The following is an 8,118-nucleotide window of genomic DNA, read 5'->3' as shown; positions in this document are numbered from 1 at the left end:
CATACAAGGGCCAAATCTTAAAAACAACAGTAAAACAAGCTTTTGTTGGCCAAAAATTATTTTGCACTGTGTATTCAAACAGTTTAAAATGTTCACAAATGGGACTGTCTGAATCCTAAACTTAAATTTCGGTACAGGCCATATTAAATAATCTGATGGGTAAACAAGTTGACAGAATAAACACATGTGTAGGTTGTTCTGAAGGATATAATATCAGGTTTGGGCACACTGTCCTGTGTTTTATATGTAGCCTAACATTGGCATGACGTTTAATTCACTTTTTCCAATTTGATAAATTGTGATCTTTAAATTTTATTCAAAGATTTTAAACAGCTGAAAATGTATCTTTTCAGACTAGTTTTAATTTAATTCATTCAATGTTCCAGAAAATGTATTTCCTCTGTTTATATACAGCCGATGTTCAGTATGTCTGTCGATCTGAGAAGTGTTACGTCTTTCTCATGAAAAACTTTCTTTAAATGAATTAATGAAATAATAAAAACATAGATTATCCAACATAGACCAAAATATACAATTCATCAATAGATAAAGAAATGAGAGGGGCTGACTTCTGTTTACATTTGAAGAAAAATACAGTTTTTGGGTGAAATGACTCTAAATTTCCTATAAATGATAACACATAAATCCATTGAATTTAACGGTTTAACTGTACATTTTGCTTATTGGCTGTAACTAAACATCTGAGATCGTTTTAGTTCTAACGCTTCACCAACAACGAAGTTCAATGACATTATTTATTGTTTATTTTCACAATTATATTATTATGATTATTTACAGATGTTTAATATTCTAGAATTATTTCCTGATGATTTAAAGTGAAATGTCGACAGTATGAAGTAGGCTACTGTATGATTAGCTGAAGTGTGATGTAAATAACAGTCAATTGCGCCATCTAGTGGATTAATTGACAAAACTCCATCTTCATCATTTACAGTCCTGGGCTGCGTTTCCCGATAACTTTGTCTCGTATCTTATACCTGTATGTCTTAACTACAGGTATTTATTTCTACGTGTGTCTCCCGAACTATACCTGAGGAGGTTACTCTCCTACGTGCCACGTCACCAGGTGCTGTCCACGGCGGTGGTGCTGAATTGACGGATGTCGATCGCTCGAGAATCAATGATTCACTCTATACAGACGCGTCGTTCTTTATAAAGTAAGCTCTTTAGAAATAGTTGAAGTTGCATTTAATAGGACCCATGGGATAAAAATAAACCAAATTACAAACTAAATCCAACCATGGATTTTATTTAATTGTGAAATCAACGTGCGATCCCACAATCTCATGCCCAAATGTCTCAAAACGCTACACTAACTGGCACTGTGGTTATTTATGTCAAAGCTTCTCCAACTTTGGTTTATAAGGAGGGTCACGCAAAGCCACTTGCTGTTTATTCAAGCAACTAACAATTACACTTGTATAGTTCACACGTTTATTGCGCTTGCTCACTGGATGCTCAATTGGTGTGTTTACAGCATGTAGCTTTATTAAAATATAATCAACATTATGAATCACACTTACAATATCAAGAGGAATGATATCAACAAGTATGCCATAATTGCTCAGCCCTAAAATGTGGTATTTTTGATATTGCAATTAAATGTTTTATTCATGTCAAGAAAAATAAAAATACTAAAAGGGAGCGATTGTGTGTTTTTTCAGTATTTTCTCATTTAAAAGTGTGCCATGAGATACCTTTCATTATAGCTGTGTTTGGAAGCACCTGGTTTATATTATCATAATACAGTATATGTTAAAACTGAATTGGAAATGAAAAACAGCTGAATTTAGGGGCTGCTCCCTTGAGTTTGTCTCGAGTTAGACCAACAAGCCAATCTAAAAGCTGGTGAATTTTGCTCCCGTGGCAGGTGACATCTTTGTAGACTAGCCAGGGGACTAAAATGTTATCTTAAGAAATAATGCACATACAGTAACTGGCTTCGCGGACGGCGGCGTCTCTGATTTAGGACAACTATTCCAGTCTCGCTACCATAGTTTAACCAAACTCCCCATAACATTCATTCCCTTATAGACTCCGATGCCTTTACTGTAAAATCATTTGCTAGCTGATGTGCCTTGGGATGATAGGCTATAATAAAAAAAGCCAACAACCATCAGTGTATGGCTATTTTATGAATGAAAATACTTCAATTCACTGGTTGTATTACAACTTGAGTATTTTATTTGTAAAAATTTAAACCAAGTTAAATTAAGTGTATAATAATAAATTTATAATAAATCAAATGTTATATTCAATTGTATGTGTGAAATTAAACTGCGATGTAGAATGAACCATCAATAGTGATACGGTATAGCTAAGAGCGGTCCAGTCCAACCTTTAGAAAGTATGACGTACAGAAGATATACTTAACTAAGAAGGTTTCGGGAAACACATATAAACGATAAGACACAGTTTAAGGTATAACTTAAGAACGACGTAGCGATAAGAAGGTTTTGTGAATCGCAGCCCAGAAGCTTTTGACACACAAGAATGTTCGCATCCAATTCACGAAGAAGCACATTTGTTTATTATTTTACCTTTTTATTCATTCACACTCTCATTTTATTCAAACATGCAATGCCCATACTGTCAATTTTATGTTCTAAAACAGCTTTTATACTGGGTCAGTTAAAAATTATCCAATGCAGCAGTGTATTCTGTCCAATATTTACCCAACCCAGCAGAGTAATGATGTTTAGGTGCTATTTGTATTCTATTTGTTTCTGTTAAAAAAAAGGAAATGCATGATTTTAGTCTTTCCATAGTCTCTAGTTGGTAAATATATACCACATCTCTGTGTTAATGTACACACACACACGCACATACACATACACAAACTGAATTGCAAAGCTATTACCACTGAGCAAGATTATAGAATCAATGGGGGAAAAAATGAAAGCCTTTTGGTTTGTTGAGGTATACAGAAGTTTCTGGCACCATAGCAACCAACGGGAAACCTTAAGTGTTGATTTTAAATCCATACACTTTGGACATGGAAATATAAAAAAAATCGAAATATTCTATACGTCATTAGTTACATCACCTTTAAAAGAAAACTGAAAGGAGCACAAAGCACAAAGTGATCTGACTGTTGACTGATCAAATAAAAGGTTGAAGAAAACTAGTAAAGGGTGTCAGCAGCACCCCTGCTGTTTTAATGACAAACTTCAAACACTGCAATATTTCATGTATGGACATGACAAACACGTTTGAATAAAATGTTTGAATCACTGTGATGTGCCATTGTGTCATTGACCAATATTTCGCTATAAACAGTATATAAAAATGTAAATGTAAACTTATTTTGCCAATACTATATGGGAATATTAGTTATTACGGATTTTTTGAGTTCCTGTAGCTCAATTGGTACAACATATCGCTAACAATGCAATGGTTGCAGGTTCCACCCAGTGAACAAAAATTGGGACAATACGTCGTAGATCCAGTATAAAGAATTGAAGATGGCTCAGCATAAGCCTTGCAGGTTCCGAAGAACAAGAAGGTGAATGAATGGGCAGTATAATCGGAAGATAGGTTCTCTTGTCAAACTCCAGTCAGTCAGTCTCGACACAACAACACAACGTAAATGAGGTAAATTATTATAGACTGATTTCACCACCATGTTGAAAGCGAGTCAGAGACACCGGGAAGAATACCGGAAGGACAGATAGACTGCAATGGTTTGGACAACCAACCTGGAGTTAATAAAATGATTTATGATCTTAAGTTAAGGACATACTGGCAGAAGAGACTTTGCTTTATATAAAGCAAGAGAGAAGCAATTTCACTTGTTTCCTGCCCTCACTTACTATACTTGCATGCTTTGTCAGCATAGGAGACGCGATTGTCATCGTAAAATACCTTGAAATACCTTGACATTAATCTTAAATCCACGTAAAATAAAAGCCGACTCTTTAATTACTTTTGGGGTGAACAAATATTTTGTCAACCCACACAGAAAAAAGATTTTTTATTGAAAATCTAAAAACATGCCTGGTCGTCTGCCTCAAACTCCATATCTGAATTAAATCTAACCGATGGTGTATATTTTATTTCAAATATGTATATTTCAAATATATTTATTGTAAATATGAAAACGTAAATGGAGAAGGCTATTTCTGAAACATACTGACGCAATTGTTAGTTGGCTACCAGAGTGCGCTGTTTCCCTGCTTTTCTTAAGCCATTCAACCGGAGGAAAAGAAAGACAATATAGCTTGTAAAAATATTTTCGTTTTACTGAACATTGGATGTCGGTGGAGAACATTTAAAGAGTGTACCATGGTCCTATTAGGAGGCCCCTAAACAATGGTCTGAGTGCTTTATTTATCTGACAGTGCAGCGATTTCATCTGTGGTTATAATTAAAATCTGGTTGAAGAGCCTTATAGAAAAGCATCTTCCATTCAGGCGTAAGATTAACCTCTTTGAAAGCTCTTTAACTACTCAAACTCTTCTGTTGTCATAGTTACTACCGTTAATATTAGATTACAATCGTTTAAGTGTTTAGAGCATGTACATGTGCGAACGCAAAATTGGACATTACGTAGCCTATGACACAGCTGCATTTCATAGAGACACATGCTTTAGAAATTATGTTTGTTTTAAGGAGCCAGACCAATTTCCTGGGAAATTCGTGGTGACAATTTTATGGGTCTCCACATCGTTGCACATATTTCAAAATTGTGTTCCATCTGCTTTCTCCCAGACCTCATGAGAGAGACAATTAATGGACATCTTAACTTTCAAACAATGCATCTCTACTAAATGAGCCTTAAATGAGAAACCCACACATCATTATTGATCCGTCCGCTAAATGAAGGATTACACTGTCAAACTTTTCGCTGTAAGTTTACAGTAAAATACTGGCAGCTGGGTTGCCAGCCACATTCTGTATTTTTTTCAGAACTTCATTAAAAAAAATTACAGTACTGGACTGTATTAACCAAATACAGTATCATACTGTTGTCCAACAGTAACCCATTTAATTTTACAGTATTATACTACAAAATTAGCAATATATTGTATTTTTGCCTGGCTTAGTGTAATTATTACTTTTAATACTGTAATTTAAGATTGAATAATCATTTTATACATTATACTTTTATTTTTCATAACATTTGTCCAAAATACTACAAATAAACACCACATACTCAGTACTGAAACTTTTTTTAAAAAGCAAATGTCAGAAAAATGCCATTCATGAGCGTGTTAGCTAAAATGCCAGCAGACATTTTTTTATAACAAAACATTTAAGGTGCAGTAAACAGTTTTAAATGAGGGTAAAAGTTCACCCCTTAAATGAAAATGACTCCATAATTTACTCATCCTCTTGACACCCTAGGTGTATATGGCTTCCTTTCTTCAAGAATATAAATTAAATAATATAATTGTTCTTAGTTTTGTAATGCCATGAACAGGATGTCTATTAATGTCATCATACATGTGTATGCAACATAATAAGGACTAAATAAACTCAAAATATTAATTATTTACTCACTTGGAAGACATGTATTAACCCCTTGGAGTCTCGTGGATTACTTTTATGACGGATAGATGTGCTTTTTGGAGCTTCACAACAAATAGGCCCGATAGGTGGCATATCAAAAATCGAAGATTATTTCGCAAATAAATCGCAATATTATTTGTTGTATCTCTGTGTTTGGCTGAAGAAAGTAAGTCATATACACACTAGATGGCATGAGGGTGAATCAATTATGAAGTTATTTTCATTTCTTGGTAAACTATCTCTTTAACATTGACACACTGAAACACTGAAAGCCCGGAAAACATCACATTTTCACAGAGGAGAGGAAACCTGTGGGTTCAGTTCTTTTTGTACAACATGGCCAGTCTTCTTGGAAGTCGCTTTCCCTTTCTTGCCTTTTGATTCACCCCGGGACTGATATCAATAAATCATCTAAAAAGAGAAGTAAATGTTATATACATTTTTCATATTTATTTTAGATAATAACCAGATAGTTATATTAATTCATGAATAGTGCAAATGAAGTTTTATATTGCACATAATGGTGCTCCTTGTCACAAGCTCAGTTCCCCGATCGACCCCGGCCTCTTCTCAGCTTGATGTCATTGAATAGTGTCCTATTTTTTTGAAGCTGAGAAATGCACACGTATCCATCATAAATGTTATTCATAATACTGAAGGGGGTCGATCTGTACGAGATTGCGTGTGCATCTTAACATGTTCAAAATATGAATTGTTATTAGTCACAATCTTGTTGTTTTGCTTCAGAAGACATTTATTAACCCCATAGAGTTGTATGGATTACTTTTGTTATAGATATGCCTGTATGCATTTTTATAGTTTCACAAAATGGGTTACTTCAGTGCCATTACCACATCCTTTAACACCGCTGGTTGCTTAGAGATTGACCCTGAAAATGATAACAAAAAGCAATACATAGAGAATAAATACAGATAGATTATTGTTGTTCTGCTGTGGTTCTATTTAAATGTTTAAATTAAAAACAATTTTTCTACGTAATTGTGAAAAGAACTCTGAAATCTATGCAGGGACATCGCCATTGATCAGCATTAGAAACATGAGCATGCATTAATTTTCATATGCCGGAATTACACTCAAAAGTACTATCACAGAACTGACATGAACAACTTAGGTTAGCACAGGAAATTCATCGCATTATTCATCCTAAAATGACAAAAATAAATCATTAAAAGTAGATCGTTTGAAAGATATGCTACAATTTGTTGTCAAATGCGAAGTACTTAAGTTATTTAGTGAAGAGACAAATTGTTTGCTTGAGACATTTATGAAAACTATATCGAGGGCACGGAACAGGAGATTGACAGACGGATCGAAGGTGCAGCTTCTGCAGTAATGCGGTCGATGTACCGGTCCGTCGTGGTGAAGAAAGAGCTGAGCCGCAAGGCGAAGCTCTCAATTTACCGGTCAATCTACGTTCCTACTCTCACCTATGGTCATGAGCTTTGGGTCATGACCGAAAGGACAAGATCCCGGATACAGGCGGCCGAAATGAGCTTCCTCCGCAGGGTGGCTGGGCGATCCCTTAGAGATAGGGTGAGAAGCTCGGTCACCCGGGAGGAGCTCGGAGTAGAGCCGCTGCTCCTCCGCATCGAGAGGGGTCAGCTGAGGTGGCTTGGGCATCTGTTCCGGATGCCTACTGGACGCCTTCCCCTGAAGGTATTCCGGGCCCGTCCGACCGGGAGGAGACCCCGGGAACGCCTCGGTGTCCCCCGGAAGAGCTAGAGGAAGTGTCTAGCATGCTGGGCATCTCTGCTTAGAATGCTGGCCCCGCGACCCGGATAAGCGGAAGAAAATGGATAGATGGATGGATATATCGAAGGCTATAGACTTGCAAGCAAAATAAAGATTGGCTTACCGTTTCAATACTCTGAAGCATGAGAAATCGGATAAATAGCTTGACAGAGTACATTTTTAATCATCAACTTAGGTTATTCGGATGACAAATATTTTCCCCGTCGTCCCACGCAGTGTTGTCCGTCTCTTTCTGCATCACGATGCATCTAATAAAACGAATAATTATTTGTCGGTTTTGTTTGATAAAATCCCGCTGACAACCCGTTGATTTTGTTTCGAGCATTTTAACATCATCCCAGCAAACTGAGTGCGAAATAACTCCCATGATGCAATGCTTCTACAGTATAATACTCTATTACAAAGCAAATGGGATGCAAACAGAAAAACGCTATATATTTACAGTCATACAGTAAACGATACAGCCTACTGCTTTATGGAAATACAGTATAATACTGTTAGAACAAATCGCGGCAGCAATTTTTGTTACATTTCTTGAATTTCTGTAATACTTTCTCAAACTCAAGGCAGGGGGAATGAGGCCACTCGATAACAGCTCAAGAGCTCACGATGGTGCCTTCCTCCCTGCCGTGTTTTCTCTCAGACTGTGGATAAGACCACCGGGAGGTATGAAACTGAGACGCTTTGAGACTGATTGTAATTGGACGGTAAGCTCTCTCTCACGGCAATACATACTTGTGTAATCCGTCAACTAAGAAGAGGACTATAATCTAACCCTAAACATCAAACCCCAGACTACTGATATGGCTACAG

This window comes from Barbatula barbatula (assembly GCF_947034865.1).
Source record: "Barbatula barbatula genome assembly, chromosome: 15".
Classification (NCBI taxonomy): domain Eukaryota; kingdom Metazoa; phylum Chordata; class Actinopteri; order Cypriniformes; family Nemacheilidae; genus Barbatula; species Barbatula barbatula.
This window is presented reverse-complemented; position numbering follows the sequence as displayed.